This window comes from Anabrus simplex, chromosome 4 (genome assembly GCF_040414725.1).
Source record: "Anabrus simplex isolate iqAnaSimp1 chromosome 4, ASM4041472v1, whole genome shotgun sequence".
NCBI classification, from domain to species: Eukaryota; Metazoa; Arthropoda; class Insecta; order Orthoptera; family Tettigoniidae; genus Anabrus; species Anabrus simplex.
In genome coordinates this window covers 147,237,783-147,265,721 of record NC_090268.1, presented here as the reverse complement: position 1 = coordinate 147,265,721, position 27,939 = coordinate 147,237,783, and the positions used below count along the sequence as shown (strand labels likewise).

Here is a 27,939-nt window from a genome sequence, read left to right as displayed (position 1 = left end):
GTAATGTAATGAGCGCAGCCAACAACTAACGCAGAAATTTCCCACAGGGAATTGTTCATTTCGCCAAAGAAAGGTCCCACCGGGAGCTTTTTGAGCCGAGTTATATACACATTGTGAAAACAGGTCCCAGATTACAATAGACTATTTCAGAGTAATGGGTGACCTCATCAAACAGAAAGGTAATTGTCCTACCTTTTCAGGAACTGACATCACTTAGCAGCAATCAGTGATGTATTCACCCGAGCTCAGATCTATATCGCTCCTATCCAGACTACGGCTACATTTCTTACTGGTGGAAAGCTACCAAGAGAACTTGGGAGCACAGAAATGTGCTTCAGACCTGAAGAAAAGACAAATATATGTAAATTTAAACAGTACACATAGTAAAAAAATATTCAGGAAAAATAAATATCCATGTTATCTGGATGTTAAGCCCCTTTAAACAACAAGCATAGTCATCACTTACTTCCAACTGCTTTACAATCTTTCAATTTAGGAGTTGTAATAAGGATGTGAATGGGAGGGCATATAAGTCACTGGTAATAACTCATTAATGTATGGTTCCAGGTATCTAAAAAACTTCAAAAGTATGAGGATGAATCAAATTACCATTAGAGTAATCTATACTGATACTGATACAACTTAACAGCTCATGGAGCAAATATCTTGTGAAACACACAGTACAATCTTTAAACATTTTCTATTATATTTGTACCGGGCGGTACACCTCTACAACGCAAGTTCAAATCTTGCGCCAATTGAAACTTCTCTACTGGAGAAACCCGGAACTTTAACAACTGAACTAACTCTACTGTTTATCAGAAGATGTCATTGTGTGATTTGGATTTGCTTTTGTTTTTCATTGATCAAGAAGTGTGGACATTCTCTAACAGAGGTCTCTACCCAAAAACTATGATTATGCACTCTAGTGTGAAGGAATGAACTTTCTTGAAGAAATTTTGTATTCATAAGTTTTGTCTTTACTAAATTTTGTTCTTTTATTTGAGGGTTGGCAATATTAAGCTTCCTTTCCGCCGGTTTTGAATTTAACCAAACCTAAATTTCTGTAATTAATTCCCCACCAATAAGGTGTTTCTTCATCGCCTTGTGTATAAGTTTTTGCTGTCAACCAATAAAAATTGAGTGGGTGTGTCTACTCATTCCTGAAAGGTCTCGAATTTTCCACGAGGGTATAAAAACTGCTGATTTTCTTGTCTCCGCGCCACTCTTATAACATCTTGCTCAGTGTGCGAATATGTAGCAGGGGGCGGGAAGCGCCTCGTTCTTAAGGCAGCCGTTCTTCAACAAGGTAATGGCCTTTTAACATCTGTATTTCTTGCTAGCTCAGCAGTTTAACTCTCGGGGAAGGTTCAAAACCTTTAATATGTAACCCATCTCTTTAAAATGTAAATCCCTTTTCACTCTATGTAAAAACTACAATTTCTTTAACTGTAATTCGGGGATAGAGAGTGCTTTACCCTCTCGAGCTCCCCTTCATTTTTGGAATTTGAGGTGACTACGTTTTCATAACTGTTTTTCTCTTCCTTCTTAATGTGTTACATTTATTTTGCAGACTAGTCACCTCCATAGATTGGGATTAGCTCCTGTATTATCGGCCTAGCACCACATAGGTTTTAACAACTTTAGTGTAGGAGTGCAAGTACTCGCCTCCATTCATCTTTGTGTTTGGGCCATTTAATTAACCTTTAATTTGCTATTCAGGCCTCGTAGGTTGGGTACTAGATACCCCTGTGTCCTTATAATTGTGCCTTGAGAGGCAGTTTTGAGGCATATTTGTTGTTGCCTTTAACAGGCATGAGAAATTGAGAGCAGGCTAGCTCTTTCTGATGTGATAGATGTGCCTCTAGGAGGCCCAATATGTGTCTTTGGAGCTAACGCTCCCGGTAATGAAGGGGTTTTCTGCCCTTTGGTAATTTGTGGTTGTGAGCTGAGAGCTCAAGGATTGATGTATAGGGGCTCGAAGCCCAGGATTTGTAAAGACACTTAACTTGTGCTTTTGCTTGTAAAAGTATTATTGTACCTGATTTTCTTTGTTATTTCACCTAGTGAAAATATGTTTAATTGCCTCTAAATTTTGACCTTCCTGGTCTTGCACCTTATTGTTGGTTATTGGTTGACTTGCTGTTATTTGTTGAAATCTAAAGCTTTGTTAAATCTTGTTAAGTTTTGATAATTTTGAAAATATAACCTTTATTGAAATTTTAAATTCATCTTGTGGCCTTGTAGTTAGACCCATTCTAGCCCGCACCTTCTTTCGCCTCTGCTGTTCCACAGATACCTCAGAACAATATTTATTCACATAATACACATAGTGGAACAGGCACCAGGTTCCAATAAACTATTGCAGTGCAATGGGTGACCTCACCGAAACAGAAAGATAATTGTCCTACCTTTTAGGAATTAACTTCAACTTCCAGCAATCCCATGATTTATTCACCTCAGCTCAGATCTATTTTGCTCCTATCCAAACTACAGCAACATTTCTGACTGATCGGAACATGTCGAGACAACATGGGAGTACGCAAATATGCTTCTGACCTGAAGAAAAGAGAAAAACATAAATGAACTTAAACAGCATGCATCACAAGAAAAGATAAGAAAAATATAGATCCTAAATAATACCACTACAGTACATTAGACTGGTACAACTGAACAGCTAGTGGAGCAGATGTCCTGGCACATACATTCTACAAGCTTTAAACATTTTCTATTACATTAGTTCACATTACATAGCAGGTATAGCAGATATTTTAGATTCAGGAGGTCAAATGGTCTCTATCGTTATTAACCAATCCAAGGCTCTTGAGTGCATAGATCACGGGAGACTACTGACAAAAATTAATGCTACAGGACTAGACAAAAGAGTAACTGATTGGGTAGCTAAATTTCTAGAAAAGAGATCTCCGAGTATTAGAGTAGGTGAAACTTCATCTGATACAGCACCGGTGATGATTATGACAGGGGTTTCGCAAGGCAGTATAATCAGACATTTATGTTTTCTTGTATTCATAAATGATGGGAGTGCAGAACTGGAATCCGAGATAAGGTTTTTGCACATGATGTTATACTGAGTAGAGTAACAAATAAGTTACAGTTTTGTGACAGACTGCAAAAAGACTTGGACAAAGTTGTGAGATCAGGGAATGATAAATGGGGTGAAAAGTCAGTTTATAAGTTTCTCCAATAGGAGAAGTCTTCTCAGTTTTAATTACTGTGTTGATGGAGTGGAAGTACCTCTTGGAGATCTCTGTAAGTACTTAGGTGTTAATATAAGAAGAGATCTTTGGTGGGGTAATCCCATTAGCAGGATAGTAAATAAAGGTTATGGATGTCTTCATACGGTTATGAGGGTATTTAGGAGTTGTAATAAGGATGTGAATGAGAGGGCATATAAGTCACTGGTAAGACCTCATTAATTTATGGTTCACCGGGCGAGTTGGCCGTGCGCGTAGAGGCGCGCGGCTGTGCGCTTGCATCCGGGAGATAGTAGGTTCGAATCCTACTATCGGCAGCCCTGAAAATGGTTTTTCGTGGTTTCCCATTTTCACACCAGGCAAATGCTGGGGCTGTACCTTAATTAAGGCCACGGCCGCTTCCTTCCAACTCCTATCCCATCGTCGCCATAAGACCTATCTGTGTCGGTGCGACGTAAAGCCCCTAGCAATAAATAATTTATGGTTCCAGGTATCTGAAAAACTGTAAAAGTACGAGGGAAAATAAAAAAGTAAGATACACTAGGTCGCCGCGAGAGCACGCTGTGTGTTGTGACCATGGTCAATGCGGAGCAAGCTACAGTAACTTCTGACAGGTCCGATAGGAAAGCTGGTGTGGTATCCCATCGTGTTGTGTGTATAGAGTGGGCTAGGCTCAATGGTGCATCAACTGGATGTTCATTCCAAATTGGAGGTGCGTGAATCGATCAGATTTCTATGGGCTAAACGGCTCAATTGCACAGACATTCCTTGTGAAATCACTGCTGTATATGTTGAGAATGCAATTTCTCGCTCAGGTATTGTAAAGATGTATAGGCAATTTGACGCAGGACGCACAGATCTCATGGACAAGTATCGCAAAGGCAGGCCCGCAACATCTAGTACCGTTGCCAATGTTGATCGTGTGGATGGGATCACTAGAGAGAATTGGCGCATAACACTGCACGAAATTTCCAGCATGCTGAACATTTTGTGTGGCAGTGTGTTCTCCATTGTTCACCAGCACCTTGGATTTCGTAAACAGGGTCAAATACGGGTCCCACATCAGCTCACCAATGTTCACAAGGGACGTTTCCAATCGTCACTGGCATTTTTGCAATGGTATTCTGTAGAGGGTAACGAGTTTCTGTAGTGAATCTTCACAGGGGATGAAATGTGGGTCTACCACATCACCCCCGAAACAAAGAGAACATCGATGGAATGGGTGCACACCACATCACCACCACGAAAGAAAGCCAAGGTCCTACCTTCAGCAGGAAAGGTAAGAGCGATAGTGTTCTTTGACATGGAGGGTGTGGTGCACGTGGAATTTATGCCGAAAGGCACAACAATCAACTCGGCTTCTTATTGTCAAACGTTGAACCGGTTGCGTAAGTCGATTAAAGAAAAGCGTTGGGAAAAATTGAGCGTGGTGCGATTTTCTTGCAAGATAAAGCAACACAAGAATGCTGCAGCGATTCAAGTGGGAGGTATGGCAACATCCTCCATACAGTCCAGACTAAGCGCCATGCGATTATCATATGTTTGGTAAGCTGAAAAAGGATCTCGGTGGACAACGATTCCAAAACGATGAGGAGGTGAAAGCAGCTGTCTCCAGGGGGTTACTTAGCGCTGGAGGTGATTTCTACACATCTGGAATCGAAAACTGAACTTATGTTGTATGTTGTCATAGTCGTAGGTATGTAGCCTATGTGTAGGTGGTTTCATAAATGGCCATAACTTGGAAGTGTAACTTATTTTTTGATTCGCCCTCACAGTTAGTGGGACATAAAACCAATAACATTATTATTATTATTCATGCACTCATTCATGTTGTAGACCAACTTTCAACTTTCGACTAAGTTATTTCAACTGGCTACTTCTGGCTTTGATGTCTGCCTAGTACTTCCGCATGCGTTCTCGGTGTCGTTCTTTCCTCTTCTGCGTCTATGCCTTTCCTGTTTTTAATTTTGGTTTGCCTCAGAAACCCTGGAATGTTTGAAGTTTTTTCTTAAGTGGTACACGCTCCTGAATGTCATTACTTGTGATTCCTATTTCTTCAAGGTCTCTATCCCTCTCAATGAACCAAGCCGCTTTGGTTTTCTTCTGATGAAAGAAGGTAATGATGCAGTTGGTCAGTCTTGTTTCGTGCATTCGTGTCACATGCCCATAAAAGATCATTCTTCTTTTTCTACGTGGGTGTACAGTGCGTCGTTATTCTGTCTTCTGTGCTCCCCATTGTCTTTGACGGAACCTAAGATCTTTCTCAAAATCAATCTTTCTTTGGCCTCCAGATTCTCAATCAGGCCTGTTTTGTTCACTGTAAGACATTCTGAAAGGTATAAAACCTCTAGACGGATGACACTGCAGTAATGCCTCAGCTTTGCTTTGAAAGATATGGACCTTTTGTTGTAGACACCCTTGGTTAAATGGTACGCCATTTCCATTTTGTTCATCCGTAATGTAAAGGCTTCTTTCTCTGACAAGTTTGGTGTTATTAGTGTTATTGATTTCAAAGGCATCTGAAATCTCTCCCCTGAACTTCACCTTCGAAGTGCTGTCGGTCAATGTTTCTTGGATGATTGTTCTGGTTTTACTATAATCTATCAGCTTCATTGTCCACATTGATGAATTAAGAATGCAAGTATGAAGAATGAGATTTCCACCTAATCAATACTTTATTACAAATGTTTGAAGTTATCTACATTGAAACAGTACCGGTTTCGACCTGTAAAAAGGTCATCATCAGCTGTTGGTGAACCTGCTTAATAGCGATAGTACGTAAAACATTACTAAAACTAATTTAACAAGAATGCCTTATTCTAATATAATATTACTTAAGATATATACATATGGTACAATATGGGGCTTAGACTCATTGGAGTTCCATTCAAAAACCTGTGCTGTTGCCAACATTATGTCAAACAATATACATATATACATATGGTGCAATAAAGGGCTTTGGCTTGCTGGAGTCCCTTGAATGCCACACACTCCAAAAATTGTATAACAGAGGTTGAAAATACAGTTCCTATAGAATAGAGGATCACTGAGGTTTCGGTGTTAAGTTGAAACGTCTTTGCAGCATGTCGGCACTGAGACCAACCATTGTGAATACACAATCAAGGTGCTTTGTTAGGCCGCAATTTTGCGGGGAGCATAATCGACTGAGGTTCTGTAGCTTGTTCATTCTTATTGTATGATGTTGCTGATAAATACTAATTTCCAGGTTCCTTGTTGAGGCATGTCGTGCTATGGATGAAGTTTTGAAATTAAAGAAAGGTTGATAGAGTCCCCTCTTCACACTTGCATTTGTGCTCAGGTAAATTCAAAATCTGAGAAAGAAACAGGAAGTGGAATTAGAATAACTGATAGAGAGTGCCTGCTAAATGGAAGTAGGAATTGGATAACTGATAGAGAGTGCCTGCTAAATGGTTTGTGTGCTAAGGAGTGTGTGTTACTTACGTGTGGGCTGGATATGTCTTCAAGTGTAGCCGGGAGTGTGCTGCACCTTGTTGCGTGTGCGTCGTGTTGCTGTCGTAGTGTTCAGATTGAGAGGTGGTGGGGAGGGGGAGGCAGCTTCTGGAGGGGGTGGGGTGGAGTGGGTTGTGTCTTTTGGGTTTTGAACCCCACAGGCCCATTGCTCAACATAATGGAAGATTTTTATATCAATATGGACCAATACGCTAATCCCAACCTCAACTTAAATGAAATCACAGATAAAACTAACATCCTCTTCAACACAGCCATTCCCATTCTAAAAGACACATATTTAAAAAGAATCAGCAGACACAAACCCATACAAAACCCAAAAGACACAACCCACTCCACCCCACCCCCTCCAGAAGCTGCCTCCCCCTCCCCACCACCTCTCAATCTGAACACTACGACAGCAACACGACGCACACGCAACAAGGTGCAGCACACTCCCGGCTACACTTGAAGACATATCCAGCCCACACGTAAGTAACACACACTCCTTAGCACACAAACCATTTAGCAGGCACTCTCTATCAGTTATCCAATTCCTACTTCCATTTAGCAGGCACTCTCTATCAGTTATTCTAATTCCACTTCCTGTTTCTTTCTCAGATTTTGAATTTACCTGAGCACAAATGCAAGTGTGAAGAGGGGACTCTATCAACCTTTCTTTAATTTCAAAACTTCATCCATAGCACGACATGCCTCAACAAGGAACCTGGAAATTAGTATTTATCAGCAACATCATACAATAAGAATGAACAAGCTACAGAACCTCAGTCGATTACGCTCCCCGCAAAATTGCGGCCCAACAAAGCACCTTGATTGTGTATTCACAACGGTTGGTCTCAGTGCCGACATGCTGCAAAGACGTTTCAACTTAACACCGAAACCTCAGTGATCCTCTATTCTATAGGAACTGTATTTTCAACCTCTGTTATACAATTTTTGGAGTGTGTGGCATTCAAGGGACTCCAGCAAGCCAAAGCCCTTTATTGCACCATATGTATATATGTATATTGTTTGACATAATGTTGGCAACAGCACAGGTTTTTGAATGGAACTCCAATGAGTCTAAGCCCCATATTGTACCATATGTATATATCTTAAGTAATATTATATTAGAATAAGGCATTCTTGTTAAATTAGTTTTAGTAATGTTTTACGTACTATCGCTATTAAGCAGGTTCACCAACAGCTGATGATGACCTTTTTACAGGTCGAAACCGGTACTGTTTCAATGTAGATAACTTCAAACATTTGTAATAAAGTATTGATTAGGTGGAAATCTCATTCTTCATACTTGTGTTCTGGTTTTGTTGTTAAGGCCAAATTCCTTTAATATTACAATCAGGGTGGTATGATCTATTGAGTCATATGCCTTCTTGAAATCTATGAATGTCACCACAAATTCTTTATTTCTGAGCTTCAAATATGAAAGGATGGATTTGAGGTTCAACATTTGTTCGCTGCAATAACACCCTTTCCTGAAACCTCCGTGATATTTACCAATTTGTGGGTCTAATCGTTCTTCTGTCCTTGTTTGAAGGGCTTTAGACAGAATCTTGTATGTAATCAGCAGGAGAGAGATACCACGGTAGTTATTCGCGTTTGTTTTATCGCCTTTCTTATCAAAGGGGTGAATCAAAGCTGAAGTCTAGTCATTCGAAAGCATCTCTGTTTCCCAAAGCTCGCAGATAATTTCTATTAGTTTATCCAGACTTTTGTCATCAACACACTTCCAAATTTCAGCAATTATGGAGTCCTCGCCTGGTGCCATGTTATCCTTTAAGTAACTGAATAATTCGTTTGAGTTCTTCTTTCGTTGGTGGTGATGAATTGGGATGAATCTGCATGTCTTCAAAAGGAAATGTGGAATTTGGAACTTCACAGTTCAAAAGGGATGCAAAATAATTCACCGGAATCTGGCAATTGTCCTTATCATTGTCAACCATTTTGCCATTGGGGCTTCTGAATTGTAGGCTTGGAAAATTGTATTTGCTGAGATTACTCTTACAGGTTTTTCTTTTTCTTCTTCTTCTTGCGTTCCGGCCTTCTAAGGACCACGTTACAATTTCAATTCTTCCTCCTTAGTTGTTCTTTCCTTTTCTTCCAGTATTCTTTCATTGTTTCACTGTGCTTCTTTTTCCTGTCTTCAGTTCACTTTGTGCCTGTTTTCTTTTCCTTCCTCCCTTGGAATCCTTCCATTTGTAAGACTTTCTTCCTAAAAATCTTCCTTTCCAATAATTCTTCTTCTCGTATGTTGTTCCTTTCCAGGTCTTTCTTGACTTCTTGAACCAGATGGTAGTTGATTTCTTTTCCCAAAGGTATTTGAAGATTCGTTTTATTATTATTATTAATATTTATATGGAGATACCGTGGAGCACAGAGGTGTAAGAAGGTGAGGGCGTGAATGGATGGACAGAGAAAAGATCAAATCTTAATTTAAAACTCTAAAATTTGAAGTTTTCTTTCTTTGCTTGTTTTTTTCTTTTTTTCTCAATTCACATTTAAAAGAACAACACCAAGTAACGGTTGAACACACAAAAGGTGAGCTCATTAGCTCTAGAAACAATAGGTCTTTGAAACCTAAGAATAATCAGGTACAATAGACATAATGATTTTTAAGAGATGAGTATGGTAGCTCAAACGTTACACTATTACAAAGAGCACTACTGCTCCAATCAATTACAAGTTAGGAGAATGGGCTCCAAAATTTACAATATTCCAGCCTCTCCAAAGCCAAATTCTCTATTTTTACATTAGGTTGAATATAAACAGTTTTCACTGTCTTATTTGTTTGACAGCCAAAGTTACATTTAAATATGGATAGTTAACTTTTACCAGGGGCAATAAGTGCCCATTCAACATTGCCTTAGTGAAAAAAGAAAAGGATTAAATATCTACTGTAAACCAAAATGCTAGGAGGCAAATACTTGCACTCCTTTTGGAATTACACACTGAAACTCTAAAAACCCTATGTGGGCTTATGGCCCGACATTACAGAGGCTAAGCCTATACTACAGAGATGACTAGATGGAGAGAAAAATTTAGATTCCAAAAAGAAGTTTACGAAATAATAAGTCACCCCAATACCAAGCTGAATGGGAATTAAGAGAGGGTTCACACTCTTTATTCCCTAAGTTAGAATAAAGTCTTTAGACTGTTTTGAGAGTTTACATTGAAAGCTTGAGTTTTACATTAAGAAATAATTTTGAAACCTTCCCCTCAAGTTAAGCTTTCTGAGACTATTACATGATTAAAAGATGTCTGCCATTACCTTGAGCTGGTGGGCCTTCTGACGATGGGTGAGGCTTGCCCCCTGCCTCCGACACACTCTAAACCTCTAGACTGGAGCGATGGAAAGACAACATGGCCCAAAAGGTCCCAGCTTTTATAGACGAGAGGAAGTTCCCAGAACTCTCTAGGCCGAAGCCCTGTACACACCCACAATTTCTATGGGTTGATTTAATAAATGTACAAAATTCCTGATTGATCGAAAATTTAGAAGAAGGAGGAGGAGAAGGAAGAGATGGCAATGCTAGTAATCCAAGAACACAGAAGAAAATCTACAAATATTACAGTTTTGCAAACTTAGAAAATACAAATTTCTTTGAAAATTAATTGTTCATCTTCCCACCAGAGGAGGCACATAAGTCGACAGTAGAGACATCTGAAGACAAAGCTCCAAACTTCTTCTGAAATAAGTTTCACTGTTCATATAACAGATGGCCTTCTAAAATGTGCTCACTTTAAATGGAGTGGGTGTACCTCCGGTACTATTATTATTATCATTATTATTATTATTATTATTATTATTATTATTATTATTATTATTATTATTGTGGTGGTTGTTGTTCCAATTAATGGGGCCCTCACCAGAATTACTTAATTCGATTAATGGAAGAGATCCAAAGAAAAAAAAGCACAGTTTGTTTTAGGTTATTTTCGACACAAGAGTAGTGTAATATAATAAAAATTTCATAATGATCCGTACTGACAAGTCCTTCAACATTAAATGGGGTAAGAGTGGGTCCCACCTGTTCAATACACAATTATCAATGACACTACAACTATATTTTCATTGAAAATCCTTGGCTACATTCTCATTAAAAAATGAATGGGACTAGTTTCAACCAATCAATTACAAGTTAGGAGATGGGGCTCCGAAATTTACAAAACTCCAGCCTCTCCAAGGCCCAATTCTCTATTTTTACATTAGATTGAATATAAACATTTTTCACTGTTTGTTTATTAATAGCCTTCCTGTTGTGTCAGTACGAGACACTGATGCATCATAATGTAACAGAATGGGAACAACTCAGTGTACAAATATTCATCAAAGTAAGGAATCTAAGGAAAAATATATTTTTTTATTTTGTACTTCTTTCTTTTCCATTGGTTTCTCTACCTGCAAAGATAAACTGTGTTTATCCTAAGTTTATGTTTCTATCCTTTTCCTAGCTTCCTGTGTCCTGATGAGTGGCTCTGTGTGTGAATTATGGGAGCAGTACTTAGCTTCATCAAAGAAGACAGATGTTACATTATAACAGACATGGCCAACTATCTCATATCAATCAAGCACATTCCATAATTTAACATAGACTGGCTAGGGGGCTTTACGTCGCACCGACACAGATAGGTCTTATGGCGACGATGGGATAGGAAAGGCCTAGGAGTTGGAAGGAAGCGGCCGTGGCCTTAATTAAGGTACAGCCCCAGCATTTGCCTGGTATGAAAATGGGAAACCACGGAAAACCATTTTCAGGGCTGCCGATAGTGGGATTCGAACCTACTATCTCCCGGATGCTTAACATAGACTAATACACACTTTAGTTATATTAAGCTTGGACTCGTAATTTCAACTGCAGTAAGATAAATGCCAAGCATTAAAAAAAAATGTTTGTTGTTGACATTTTCGATAGTGCAACTATACACCTCAATTTTAAGGGAACCCGGGATGTCTAAAGTAATGGAAATTCATATTTTGGTTCTTCACTTTTTTGAACAGAGTAAGCTTTCTTTCAAAATTTTCCTGCAACTGAAGAGTACTTTGAATAGCTACATAAATATGGTGATGACAGTGCCACTCCCTGACAGCAGTCAATTAACATTCCATTTCCAAAAGTGACATTTTAAAATCTTTTAAGTATGCTTTTCTCAGGAGCCGTAAGAGCTAGAGCAATAACACTCAGTATACTTTAAATGCCAAAACGCAACAAGGGAGGCTTGTAAAAAGCATATTTTTCCCTAAAAATATAAGTAGGCCTAGTATGGCACTAATCACTCCACATTATTTAATGTAACAAGCAGTGTTATTAACTTGCATGAAAATAATTATGACTCTAAAAGATGTAAAAATTGTACCTGAAGTTGTGGCAGAAATTTAATATGTTGCCATCTGCATCTCTCTTGATAAACTAAGGGAGACAGATAGTTGATATTAAGCATGTATTTTGCTGTAGTTGTAATTTTCTGTGACTACTGATAATATCAATATTACTGTGAGCATAAAAACAGGACCTCCAGTTTTACATTGAATCTGAACTACAGGGACAAAATCTTTCATTTCAAATATCCCACATGCATTCAAACCATACCTTGGCTAGAAGAACATAACAAATTCACTCAGCAATCAAATCTATGTACTGGTATGACAATAATGTTGGCAAGAGTGCATCGAATGTTTCTTTCATAAAATAGTATAATTGCCAATACAATCCAAGGGGAACTCAAAAGAAGCCTCCCCAAAGAATGGGCCTTGCAATTTTTATGATCATTCTTCATAGTGTGGGTTACTGTAGTCACGTCCTAGTCGGCAATGGCCGAATGGCCTAGTAAGTAGCCCTGATAGACCGGATACCATTTGCTACGGAATAGGAGTGGGCATCTCGGACATATGGTGAGTCATTGCCCTACTAGAGCTCAGGTGGCTAAGACTATAAAATCCACCGGTGGTCACTAACCTGTTAGAGGAGAGATTCTCACTGGGACTATGTGCAAGTAGGGTAGCGTCCTGCTTTACATATTTTTTTTTTTACCAAGCACACTCAGAACATTTTAAGCAAGCCTTGGACCTATGGGAGTAAAGGCGTCCCACTTCCATTTGACAGGTGAGGAACTCCTTGGAAACAACCTGTGAATAAAAAGGAATTTGATGGGGAACTATCTATTAATGGTGCTTATGGAAGATTTTTTTTCTTTTTTACAATTTGCATTACATTGCACTGACTCAGATATGTCTTATGGTGACAATGGGATAGGAAAGAAGTAGGAATGGGAAGGAGGCAACCGTGGCCTTACTTAAGAACAGCACCAGCATTTGTCTGGTGTGAAAATGGGAAACCACCAAAAATTATCTTCAGGGCTGTGGACAGTCGGGTTCAAACCCACTATCTCCCGAATGCAAGCTGATAGCCATGTGACCCAAACCAAACAGCCACTTGCTTGGTGATTATAGAAGAAAGAAAGCAGAACTGGTTGAGTCAGCAAAAGGGATGCGTTTGGATTAAAACTTCATGACATTCGGGTAAAGGAAGATAACAAGGAAGAGGTTATAAAGTGTTCTTAATGGTTGTTAAAAAAGGAAGGGCACAGTGTGGGATAAGACTGTTCATCAGGAATACTACTGTATACAACACAGTTTCTATAAGGCATGTAAATGAGCGAATGATGTGGGTACATTTAGCAGTTGGAGGAATTAGGATCCACCCATGTGAGGATACACATGAAGATGAAGTTAACAAGTTTTATGAAGCACGGAGTGACATCGTAGCTGAGGAGAATTGTCTCAGTCTACTCACCATATGAGGGTACAGATGAAAATGAAGTTGATAAGTTTCATGAAGCGTTGGATGTCAAGGTCAATAGGAAGTATAGGATAGTGCTAATAGGCGATTTCAATGCAAGAGTTGGAAATACAACTGAAGGATATGGGAAGGTGATGGGTAAAAGTGGGGAAGATATGAAAGCGAACAGGACTAGGTAGCACTTCCTTGACTTCTGTGCCAGTATGGAATTGGTGGTGGTGATTATTGTTTTCTTTTTTTCGATAGTGGCTTTACGTCACACCAACACAGATAGGTCTTATGGCGACAATGGGATAGGAAAGGGCTAGGAGTTGGAAGGAAGCGGCCGTGGCCTTAATTAAGGTACAGTTGCCTGGTGTGAAAATGGGAAAACATGGAAAACCACCTTCAGGGCTGCCGACAGTGGGATTCGAACCCACTATCTCCCGGATTCAAGCTCACAGCCGCGCGTCCCTAACCGCACGGCCAACTCGCTTGGTGATTATTGTTTTAAGAGGACATACAACTAGGCAATCATCCTCTATTAACACTAATCAGAGAGAAAATATGGAAGGGATCCAACACTTCAAAAATGAAGGTATCGGCCAAATAAAGCCAAGAGCCACGAAGGGTGTGAAAATGAAAGAATCCCTAGGCCTTGAGTGATTTAATACCGTTGGGATCGAAAAAGAACACGAGTTGACCAAAAGAGGTCGGATAGGATATATGAAAGTAAGGAGCCTGGCACAAGTAAGTGGCAGTAATGCCAGGACTCAGCTGAGGGCCCTGTGGTCACCAACCCCACGCTCCAAGAGCTACAGGGGCCCCTTCTAGTTGCCTCTTATGACAGGCAGGGGATACTGGGGGCGTTATTCTTCCGATCCCACCCACAGAGGGAGCTAGTATGGAATTAGCAGTTACAAATACATTCTTCAAGTCTAAGGCTATTCACCACTACATATGGGAGAGTAGAGGCAGCAGATCCATTATAGACTATAATATAACCAACTTTAAATTCACAATATCTGTTACAGGTTCAGGATATAGAAAGAGAATTGGTGCCATACAGGGATGCTGTAGCAGAAATAGCATGGGAACGCCTAGGAACAACAACTGTATGTGAAGACGTGGGGGTGGGGTGGGGAAACAAACATCTCAGTGGAATGATGATGTGAGGGCAGCTTGTAAAGGTGAAAAGAAGTATCAGAAATGGCTACAAACAAAGACTGATGGAGACGGGGAATCGTAAGTAGATGAAAGAAACAGAGTGAAACAAATAACTGTTGAATCCAAGAAGAAGTGATGGGGAGATTATGGTAATAACCTGGAAAGGCTAGGTCAAGCAGCAGGTAAACCTTCCTGGACAGTAAGGAAGAATCTTAGAAAGGTATGGAAAAGGAGATGAATAGCAGTTTGGATAAATCAGGCAAACTTATACAAGATCTGAGGGAATCGCTGGACAGATGTATAGCGCCTGAGTGAAATGCTTCTTGTCATGCAGAACAAGTAGATACTGCCATCAACAAAACAGCCAGAATAGTAACTGGACATCTACAACCAACTCCTATAAGCAAATTCAGTTCACTGTTAGGCACAGCTCCACCCTGCATCCGTAGAAGGGTGGCTGCAGATGTTGAAAGACCAAAGATAATATTTGTCACCAACCTGCTCCTCAGAGACTTCAGTCATATAACAGCTTTCTTAGAACAACTCCAATGTCTTGCTCTCCAGAAAGCTTACAAGGTGGAATGAGGAACATCTGCCACCAAATGAGATAAAAGAAGAACTGCCACCAGGACATGACTTGCCGTATATCACTTGGAAGTCTCTCAACCAACGTGTTGGTGTTTCAGGACGTAAGGATATCTTTATGGAGCGGGGATTCATTTGTGCATGAGGAGACAACCTTTATGAGTGCAGACACACTCAGAATCAGGTACATCTGCTAGTCTACCCAAATATGAATCAGTTGTGCTCCCACGATTATCTGTAGACAGTCAATATCTACCGTATCCTCGCTACTGAGTTCCAGAAGAATCGTTTACTACGAGTACCACATGAAATACACGTTTTAGTTTTCCTACAAAGTTACGTTTTCTAATATTTATTCCTTTATTCACTACGCATTTAGGTATACATTAATATATACCAGTACCCTATATGTAGTAAAACCTGCTACCATCTTTCCCTGCCAGACTTCATTGTGTATATAGTCTCGGAAACCCCACTGAACAGTGCACCAGCTTGTCGTTCACCATGTGTTGCACGCGTAGTAATGGTAGCGGCCAGACCTCCATGCACCAAGAACTGAGACCGGCTGCTTCAAACTTTAACACTTGGAAATGATCCTAAATATCATTCTGGACCAAAACCACTTCTATTTCTGAGCAGCACACTGCTTGGAACAATATCCCAGTTTGAAACAAGTTGAGTGTTCTTTGTCAGTATCAAAAACGGAGGAAGTCCTCTTTGTGTATAGGCTTAGGTTATCAACATCAGTTCAACAAGCTCTAATTTGAGGAATATGGCAGGATTATGTGCCATATAAAGTTTAACATAGCTGGCTAAATTTTAAAGAAGGAACTGTTATACCCTAAGTAAAACAAATTTCTCTTTAGCATGGATTTGGTTCAATAGAGTATCTACAATCATGGGAAAAAGTATACGTACACCTTAAACGTTAGGAAATATAGTTGTTTGTAGTTGCTGCATTGTCCACAGGCCACTAGAAATGTCACTACTTTCCTATATTTCGGTATTCTGCGAAACATGAATATGAATACGTACCGGAAATAACAATAGTACTTTGGAAATGTTTGCTTTAACAAGTGTATCATCCAATAAGTTTGAAATATAGATGCATAAAAAGTATTTGTACAGGTGATTTATCTTCACATCAAAGTCCTTGAGGGCATCCCTTGCAACCCAGGTAAGCAGTAAAGGTCACGTCTTTTACCAAGTCAGTTATGCTTCCGTCATTCCAAATAACAAGTGATACAGTCAATTGGTAAGATGGGCTGCAAAATGAAAGAAACAACAGAAGAAGAGAGAATAATTATAATCCGGGCTCATAATTCCTGTAAATCGCTCTTGGAAATATCAAAACTTCTGAAGATACCAAGATCTACAATTCAGGAAATTAATGACAGGTATGGTGAGAGAATATCTTTCAAAAATGCACGTAGATGTGGACATCCATGCAAACTAGACGATCGAACTAAAAGACTAATCATCAGGAAAGTTAACAAAATCTTAGAATCAGTGCTGCAAAACTGAGGTATGAACTAGGAAATAATTTAAAACTTAATATTTGTGCTTCCGCAATTCAAAAGTTTTTATATACGAATGAGTATCATTGTAGAAATGCCAAGCATAAACCGTTAATTACCCCAGCAAATAGGAAGAAAAGACTACAATATGCTACAGAATTTAAATATGCTTCTCTAGAATTCTGGTATCGAGTTTTATTTACGGATAAAAGAAAAAATCACTATTTTTCAAGAACATGGCAAAAGGTGTGGAGGAAAAAAAAAAACACAGAACTCGAAAAAAAAAAAAGAAAAAAAAAAAAATCCGCTTCTTTCAGTGAAGCATTGTGGAGGTTGTTTGATGGTTCGGGGGTGCATAAGCTCAGCTGGAGTAGGTTCCTTAGAATTTATAGATGGAAAGATGGATCGTAAATACTATACTGAAATTTAGACGAATTATCTAGCATCTAGCGCCGAAGAAATGGGACTCCTGGGTAATTATGTATTCATGCAGGATAATGATCCAAAGCATACGTCCCTTGATACACGACTGTGGATTTTATACAACACACCCAAATATATGGTAAAAACACCACAATCCCCAGATCTGAATCCGATTAAAGATGTGTGGGCTTATCTTAAAGAGAGACTGAGCACAAGAAATATTTCGTCAAAGCCAGCTTTGAAAATGGCTCTTGGGGTAAGATTGAGCCCAACTTCACCTCCAAGCTAGTTCATTCAATGCCTACAAAATACTAAACGTGCACTAAAATCAGCGGGGAATGAAAGTAAAACCGGAATGTACGAATACTTTTTTAAGAGTATGAAATCATGGTATTTTCATTTATTTATGTATTAATGACAGAGACGCCTATCAATTTTATGTTTTATGATGTATATATCTTTACATAGTGTACAGAAAGCTAACCTATTTATATTATGCTACTTACATGACAATAAATGTACTAAATAAAGTATTTTTTGTTTCAGTATTAAGTGTACGAATACTTTTTACTATGACTGTATATATTAAAGTACAAGGACAAATTTACTGTCTACTTTCTTCACACCAGTCTTAACCACATTCTATGTTAATACAGATCTTCATTCTAGACATTTCAGAAGGATGACCATGTCTACAGTACAGAATGTTTTAATTCATAATGTTCACCACACTGCCAATGGAACTGTTATTACATGAGTAATGGAGCCATGATGCAATCAGAATTTCTCAATATGCTAAAGAACAACTGAGAGAAAGTTCAATACATTTTACTGTATATATTTTCTGTTTATATTATTCATTAATTAAATTTAAATACTTATTTCTTAATTAAAAATACTGTAAAACTAGCCAAAAGGCCAACCCAATAGTTTTGCACTAATGTCTTACTTAGAGGCCTCGGGCTTATTTCCTGGAAGGTCCAGGAATTTTAATTCTGGACTAAGAGGTGGAACGGGATTCACTCAGCCTCATTAGACAAACTGAGGACCTGCCTAATATGAGAGGCAGCAAATCCAGTCACGATAGCCAAGGATACCGAGAATGTCATAGTGCTAACCACATGACACTCCAACATCTGTAGGCCAACTACCTGGGCAGCAATCATCTTGGCAAGTCAAGGCCCAAAAACGGACAGCTTAGTCAACAGTTAGTTTTCCTAGCTGTGTGTAAAAGAATGATACAGGCCTACAGTATATTGGCTGCAAAATCTCAATATAATGTATGCTTATAGTTTTTATTCTGAAATTCAAAACCTCAGAACATTTAAATTATTCTTCCATCTAGTATTCATTTATGATTATTTTTAGAATCATAGTGGATGGAAGAAGTTCATTAACTTAAACAGGGTATTTCATCTTTCAAATACCGCTGACAAAGATAATATTTATTTTTCTCAAAATATTTACGATGTTTTTAGTGAATAAATAGACTGATTAACATAAAGTGTATTGACAGGGTGGATATTTCCAGCATCCTACTGTATTTTAAATAGATTTTTATGATATTATATAAGTCAATACAGGAGTAAATAGCACCTCTTATGGTCAAATTTACCAACATTGCTCTAATACACCTTAGGATTTGAACCCATCATCTGCCGAATGCAAGCTCATAACTACAGTATGTGACATGAACCGTGCAGCCAACTCATTTGGTATACTTCCAAAGAGAACGAACAAAACAGATAAACTAATTCAGACTTCTGACCCAATTTTCGAAAGGAAACAAATTGCGTATTTTTGGAATGATAAGACTATTTTCATAGTCGGGCTATGCTATCTTCTTGCTAGCCATTTTAAGACCACATAAATACTGTGATAATATATGGGAAAGTAGTTGTCGTGGCCTTAATGAAGGTATATCTGTAGTATTTTTGCCTCGTGCAGAAATGGAAATTTGTGGACAACCAGCTTCACAGCTGCTGATGGCAGGGTTCAAACCTACCACCTCTCAAATGCAAGGTTACAGCTACACTACTCATAGTGCACAGAAAATTAATTCAGTAAGGTTGAAACTCTAGTATATACCAATATTAGTCTGCAACACCTTAGTTTCAAAAACATAGTGCATAGGCTTCGCCAAGTATCGAAAAACGTTCTAGTATTTACTAATGGCTAAATTTATACATATTTCTTTAACAGAAGAAGAATTATTATGAGGTGACTGGGTAACACTTCCCGATACATATAAACTTTATCCAAACTGACCTCTCTTAACAATACTAGGTCCTAACTCAACATTAGCATGCCTACCTCTTACCCGGAGGTCCCGGGTTCGATTCCCAGCCCGGTCAGAGATTTTTACCTGATTCTGTGGGTTGGTTTGAGATCCACTCAGTCTACGTGATTACAATTGAGGAGCTATCTGACGGTGAGAGAGCGGCCCTGCTCTAGAAAGGCAAGAATAATGGCTGAGAGGACTTGTCATGCTGACCACACGACAGCTCATAACCTGCAGGCCTTTGGGCTGAGCAGCGGTCAATTGATAGGCCAAGGCCCATTGGGGCTGTTGTGAATTGGGGTTTGGTTTGAACTCAACAATAAATCTTAAGTGCAAATATAAATTGTAATTTTATATGTGAGAAAACATGCATAAGTTCTGTACACTGGACATTTAGAAACTTATTATCAGAAGAGAGTAGGAAATTCCCAAGCTCTTAAAAATAATATGCATGTGCATAAGATATTGCATCATGACTTCACTCTCTGAAACAGGTAAGAACACCAGAAGCCTATTCCACATTATCTGTAAATTAACAGGAGGAGGACATGGCTTGCCTTTTAATTACACTTCCTGAAATCCATGATCAAGATACATTACCGTATACTCAGTGAATTAGTCGTATGAAATACAATAGTACAAGCTTTAAATAACTTCTATTATATTAATTCACATTACATATAGTGTGCAACAAGCCCCAGGTTCAATAAAATACAAACATAATGTACCTACCTTTAACGAATTCACTTCATCCAGCAGTCAGATCTATGTTGCTTCCAGAGAAGGGTTAAACTTCTGAATGACAGAATCTTGCCAAGACATAAATGTGCTTCTGCCCTGTAAAAGAAAAGACCAAAACAATGTAAATTTAGAAAGTATACAAGATAAAATGTGTCAGAAAAAATGTTCCTAAATAGCACTGTTACAGTATTGTATTGACCTGAATATAAGACAGCCTTGCATATAAGATCACCCTGAATTCTTGAAACATAGCCTATTTACAAGAAAAAATTAGTAATTACAGCATATTCAAGCTCTGCTGCAACTAAGATAATTTAATAAGTCCTAAAGTAAATCTGAGAACAAAAGTTTTATTTCAGTATAAAATATTGCAGGCTTTCCTCAGTTATATTATGTAACACTGATGGGTGATCAAATTTATCGGCATAATCTGATAGTAGTCACTGTGCAATAGTAGTGCAATGCTATAAATACAGTCCTGAATGCCAAATCACTTGTTTACACCACCCCACACTTGCTTTAAATTCAGTTACCTGTAACTAAACTTTTAACTCTCATGCCACCTCCAGTGCCTTCATTCTAACAACTTAGCAACTGATTGTATAACCCTCATTTTGTTTCATATGGGCAGATCCAATAACAAGCCTATTCATTCTGTTAATTTCATTCAATTTACCTGTCTTTGATCCTCTGACTGCCAGCGTTTTTAGGCTATGGCTATGTAACATTCGTCCAACTGAATAGCACGAGAAATATGCACAGAGGAGTGTGAAATATGATGTGGATATCTATACATTACATATTCATTGCACAATATCAAAGTACAAAGCCATCCTCAAAGTCACAACAACAGAGGTCAAAATACATACGACTGGGCATTTTCCGGAAAAGGACATAAGTTTTAGCGGCTATACGTGCATTATTTAATCTAATGTATGTGTGACAGGGTCATTCAGCAATTACTGGATGTATCTACCACTTTCTCTGTTACTTCTGTTGTCTAACAAAAGAATTAACAACAAAACCGTCACCTTTGATGTTAACTTACAAGCATGCAATCACGATTAATGTACACTGTCATTCACAATTATAATAATATAATAATAATAATTATAATAATAATGTACACTGTACATTTTTTACATCTCATCATAATTGTACCCCTTTTACATCAGTTCCGTTATTGCAAATTAATATTATCTGTTACTGATACAGTGATAAACTGTACTTTCAGCAAAATACGAGCAATTTCGAAGAACGCATAATATTTCAAATATAACTTTCATAGTTTCAAAACTGTACTTGGGCCAGTGACCGACCCAAAAGCATAAGTTTTAAAATCAAAATAACTTCTACACAACATGTGTATTACCTGGCAGATGCACTGAAATAGCACTCCACCAGTTGGTTTGTAAACTAAAGGAAAGCCTAGAATATAAAGAAATTGCACTGGCAGCATTTCTAGATATAGAAGGAGCCTTCAGCAATACAACCTATGACCAACCTATGATCAAAGCATTGGAAAAGAGCAAGGTGAGTAAAACTATCATCAAATGGATTAAATCCATGTTAGATGGAAGGAAGATAAAAGCAACCCTGTTTGAAGAAACGCTGACGGTTAGGGCCACCCGAGGCTGTGCTCAGGGAGGAGTTCTTTTGCCTCTGCTGTGGAACCTTGTGGTGAACAAAATCATAGCTATACTCAACGAACAGGGTTTCTATACACAAGGATATGCAGATGACCTAGTGATTGTGGTACGAGGTAAGGTGATGAGTTTTATCCAGGACCTCATGCAAAGATCACTCAACCTTGTGGAGAAGTGGTGTCGGGAAGAACAACTATCAGTCAACCAAAACAAGATAACTCTGGTCCCTTCTACAAGGACAAAATTAGAGGGAAAGAGATCTTTTTTTTTTTTTTTTTTTTTTTGGTAGTTGCTTTACGTCGCACCGACAGATAGGTCTTATGGTGACGATGGGACAGGGAAGGGCTAGGACTGGTAAGGAAGCGGCCGTGGCCTTAATTAAAGTACAGCCCCAGCATTTGCCTGGTGTGAAAATGGGAAACCACGGAAAACCATTTTCAGGGCTGCCAACAGTGGGGTTCGAACCTACTATCTCCCGAATACTGGATACTGGCCGCACTTAAGCGACTACAGCTATCGAGCTCGGTGGGTGAAAGAGATCACTGAAGCTCTTATATATATGGAAGAAGAGGCACTGCACCTAGGTGTATTGTTAGATAAAAATCTAACCTGGAATCCACATACAGAAAGGAACATAACTCGGACTTGCTGTACGCATGTAAAAAAGCCGTTGGGAAGACATGGGGCCTAAGACCATCAATGGTAACATGGATATACTTAATGATCATTAGACCGTTGATGGCCTCTGCTGCAATCATCTGGTGGCAGAAAGTAAGTCAAGGAAAAGTCGGCAGTAGATTGGATAGCCTACAGAGAATGGCTATGAGAAGTACGCCGACAGAAGCCTTGAATACTTTACTAGACCTCCCATCACTATGCAATTTTTTTTTTTACAATTTCTTTTACGGTGACGATGGGAAAGGAACGGGAAGGAAGCGGCCGTGGCCTTAATTAAAGGCTGCCGACAGTGGGGTTCGAACCCACTATCTCCCGAATACTGGATACTGGCCGCACTTAAGCGACTGCAACTATTGAGGTCGGTACTATGTAATTTCATAAAAGGACAGGCTAGAATGAGTTCATATAGATTGGCACAATCAGAGTGCTGGAATGCACAAAGACCCAATCTAGGACACTGTAAAAATAACAGAGTAATAACAAAGGAAGTTCTACACATGACTTCTGATCATATGATACCAAAGTGCAACTTTGAAAACTGTTTGAGACCCAGATAATAAAAAAAAAGAAAACTGGGATATCAACAAATGGAATACTGAAAAAGAAGATACAGTGTGGTGGACTAATGGCTCAAAGACTGTGGATGGCACAGGAGGAGGGATCAATGGGGAAGACCTGAGAGATCAATCCAGATGAGCCTTGGCAGACACACTACAATCTTTCAAGCTGAAATGACAGGTATCACAAAATGTCTAGAAGAAAATCTGAAAATGAACTATAGGAATAAGAACATTTTCATTTTTACAGACAGCCAAGCAGCCATTAAGGCACTAGAGGCAGTCCGGATAATATCCAGAATTGTCTGGTATTTCCACTCACTTCTGAAGCTCTCAAAATAAAACATTGTCAAAATAATATGGGTACCAGGGCATGCAGGTAGAGAAGGAAATGAAAAGGCAGATAAACTGGCCAGGAAAGGGGCAGAATCACATTTTGTAGGCCCAGAACCTGTATGCATGATTTCCTATGGGCAAGCCCGGCACTACATAGGAAAATGGGTACAAAAGAAACAAATGGAGAACTGGAAAAATATTCCAGGATGCAGGCTTGCAATGGAAGTGATAAAAGGACCACACAAGAAGCATACTAAAAAACTGTTGAAACTCAGCAGTGAAAATATAAGATGGGTAGTAGGACTGTTGACAGGACACTGCCATCTGAAAAAACACCTACAACAAATTGGAGTAATAAGAGACATCATATGTAGGAATTGCAATGAAGCAGAAGAATCAGCTAATACATACTTTTTGAATTGAGGCGCTGGGTAGAATCAGACTCTCCACTCTAGGACTACCAGATAAAGAAAGAGAAATATCCAAAAAACCACAATAAGAACAACCTGCATCTTTGTGAAGTGGGCAGGTACATCTAGGTGGGAATGAAGGAAAATAATGGCAGCAAAAGATCTCAGAGGTCGACACTAATTACGAACTAATATTTAGAGGCTGCACGAAGAAAAGAAGAAGAAGAACGGTGTTCAAAATCTCACTGTAAAGAGAGAGCCAATGTGTCAAGTAGAAAAAGGGTTTTCTTTTTTTTTGCACTGACACAGATAGGTCTTATGATGACGGTGGGATAGGAAAGGCCTAGGAACGGGAAGGAAGCGGCCGTGGCCTTAATTAAGGTACAGTCAATCAATATCAGTCAATCACTACTGATCTGCATTTAGGGCAGTCGCCCAGGTGGCAGATTCCCTATTTGTTGTTTTCCTAGCCTTTTCTTAAATGATTGCAAAGAAATTGGAAATTTATTGAACATCTCCCTTGGTAAGTTATTCCAATCCCTAACTCCCTTTCCTATAAACAAATATTTGCCCCAATTTGTCCTCTTGAATTCCAATTTTATCTTCATATTGTGATCTTTCTTACTTTTACAGACATCACCCAAACTTACTCGTCTACTGATGACCTCCCAGGCCATCTCTCCACTGACAGCTCGGAACATACCACTTATGATATAGACGTTGATTCCCATAGGGAACATGAAATAACTTATTTGTCCTGAATGAGTAAATTTATAATACCAATATAATGGTCCATTATTGGACATTATAAATTTTCCAGCTAACTTATTCTTGGTTGCCTGCACTAGCCTTGCATCTTGGTAGGTGTGTTAAGTACCAACTGATGAGCCCAACTTAGCACACGAGGGCGAAACGCAGGCAACCAAGAATGAGTTAGCTGGAAAATTTATAATGTCCAATAACGGACCATTATATTGGTATTACATACCACTTAGTCGAGCAGCTCGTCTCCTTTCTCCCAAGTCTTCCCAGCCCAAACTTTGCAACATTTTTGTAACGCTACTCTTTTGTCGGAAATCACCCAGAACAAATAGAGCTGCTTTTCTTTGGATTTTTTCCAGTTCCTGACTCAAGTAATCCTGGTGAGTGTCCCATACGCTGGAACCATACTCTAGTTGGGGTCTTACCAGAGACAACCAGCATTTGCCTAGTTTGAAAATGGGAAACCACGGAAAACCATCTTCAGGGCTGCCGACAGTGGGGTTCGAACCCACTATCACCCGGATGCAAGCTCACAGTTGTGCGCAGTAGAAAAGTCTGACCTCAGCATGACACATGGGTGATGCAATAGTAGGTACTAAAGTCGCAATGCTACATAGCTAACAATTGGTGTAGCTTCGGATACCGTCGTCGTACCAACTCATGGGAGGTGTTGTTTCTTTTGCCTCAGTGAGTTCTACAAGTTGTTGTTTGAGTCATCTGTCCATAGACTGGTTTGATGCAGCATTCCATGCCACCCTATCCTGTGCTAACCTTTTCATTTCTACGTAACTATTGCATCCTACATCAGCTCTAATCTGCTTGTCATATTCATACCTTGGTCTACCCCTACCGTTCTTACCACCTACACTTCCTTCAAAAACCAACTGAACAAGTCCTGGGTGTCTTATGATGTGTCCTATCTTTCTATCTCTTCTTCTCATCAAATTTAGCCAAATCGATCTCCTCTCACTAATTCGATTCAGTATCTTTTTATTTGTGATCCGATCTATCCATCTCACCTTCAGCATTCTTCTGTAACACCACATTTCAAAAGCTTCTATTCTCTTTCTTTCTGAGCTAGTTATCGTCCATGTTTCACTTCCATACAATGCCACGCTCCACACGAAAGTCTTCAAAAAAAATCTTTCTAATTCCGATATCAATGTTTGAAGTGAGCAAATTTCTTTTCTTAAGAAAGCTCTTCCTTGCTTGTGCTAGTCTGCATTGTATGTTCTCCTTACTTCTGCCATCGTTAGTTATTTTACAACTCAAGTAACAACATTCATCCACTTCCTTTAAGACTTCATTTCCTAATCTAATATTTCCTACATCACCTGCCTTCATTCGACTGCACTCCATTACTTTTGTTTTAGACTTATTTATTTTCAACTTGTACTCCTTACCCAAAACTTCATCCATACCATTCAGCAACTTCTCGAGATCTTCTGCAGTCTCAGATAAAATAACAATATCATCGGCAAATCTCAAGGTTTTGATTTCCTCTCCTTGGACTGTGATTCCCTTTCCAAATTTTGATTTCCTTTACTGCCTGTTCTATGCAAACACTGAATAGGAGAGGGGACAAACTGCAGCCTTGCCTCACTCCTTTCCGGATTGCTGCTTCTTTTTCAAAGCCCTCGATTCTTATCATTACAGACTGATTTTTATACAGATTGTAGATAATTCTTCGTTCTCAGTATCTGATCCCTATCATCTTCAGAATCATAAATAGCTTGGTCCAATCAACATTATCGAATGCCTTTTCTAGATCTACGAATGCCATGTACATGGACTTGTCCTTCTTGATTCGATCCTCTAAGATCAGACCTAAAGTCAGGATTGCTTCACGTGTTCCTACATTTCTTCTGAAGCCAAATTGATCTTCTCCCAACTCAGCTTCAACTTGTTTTTCCATTCTTCTGTAAATAATACGTGTTAAAATTTTGCAGGCATGAGATACTAAACAAATGGTGCGATAGTTTTCACACCTGTCAGCACCGGCTTTTTTGGGAATAGGTATAACAACATTCTGCTGAAAATCGGATGGGACTTCTCCTGTCTCATACATCTTGCACACTAAATGAAATAACCTTGATGGTTATGAATTTCATGTTTTTGGTCCGTATTGAACAATATATAAGTAATAATAATAATAACTTAAATGTTTCCACCTTTTCAATACAATATATTCACAAAATTACAAAATTATACGGTACTAGTTTCGACCCATCTAGGGGTCATCATCAGCCTTTGCCACAAATGATCTTTGCTCCAATACGGCTGATGATGACCCCTAGATGAGTCGAAACTAGTACCGTATAATTTTGTAATTTTGTGAATATATTGTATTGAAAAGGTGGAAACATTTAAGTTATTATTATTATTATTACTGAAATAACCTTGCCATGCTGGTTTCTCCTAAGGCAGTCAGTAATTCAGAGGGAATGTCATCAATTCCAGGGGCCTTGTTCCTATTTAGGTCACTCACAGCTCTGTCGAACTCTGACCTCAAAATTGGGTCTCCCATTTCATCAGCATCAACAGCCTCTTCATGTTCCAGAACCAAATTATCTACATCTTTACCTCGATACAACTGTTGGATATGCGCCTGCCATCTTTCTGCTTTGTCTTCTTTCTCTAGAAGTGGCTTTGCATCTGAGCTCTTAATATTCATACACCTAGATTTCCTTTCTCCAAAGGTTTCCTTGATTTTCCTGTATGCAGCATCTATCTTTCCAAGGACCATACAGCCTTCGACATCCTTGCACTTCTCCTTTAGCCATTCTTCCTTAGCTACCTTGCACTTTCTATCCACTTACAAGTATACAGTGAAAAAGAAATCAAATAATGAAGATTTCAGAAAATTGTGGCGTGAAGAAGTGCAAAAGATGTATTTCTGTAGGCCCCTAACTCTGAAGTTTTTCATTCTGGACTAGTTTCCAAATGACGGTGGTGTGTTAAAAAATATGAAGATTTTTTAGTATAAAACATTCATGTAACAACAAGGGCTGTTAGCAGAAAACTGAATAGGAATGACGATGATAAAAAGAGGAGGTCTGTAACAAGAAGTCCAGAACAATACCACGGGTAGTTCAGAAGCTCACCTACAGTATGATATCCCATATTACGCTTTAAACAAAAAATTCGCCCCGTTTCTATTCGAAGCTAACCTACAACATAACCTCTACCTCACGAAAAGGGATTACCAAACAAATCTGATATGAAGGTTACGTCGGGACTGAAACTGTTCATTTTTTGGGATATTCTGGGCATGCTTATAACTACTGACTAACGAATTATACTCACAAAACAAACATTTTTATTTGGTCTTAGCGGCTTGCGAGAATACAGCATGT

The 27,939-nt window shown here is 38.9% G+C and overlaps 1 long non-coding RNA gene across 1 annotated transcript; it reads right to left on the bottom strand.

The window, feature by feature from the left end:
- Positions 1-199: 199 nt before the first annotated feature.
- On the bottom strand, positions 200-27,939 carry LOC137500548 (uncharacterized). The gene is made up of 4 exons (XR_011018086.1): positions 27,890-27,939; positions 20,186-20,290; positions 2,412-2,559; positions 200-340 (listed from the first exon to the last, which is right to left on the bottom strand). It is a non-coding gene; the product is annotated as an uncharacterized lncRNA (long non-coding RNA).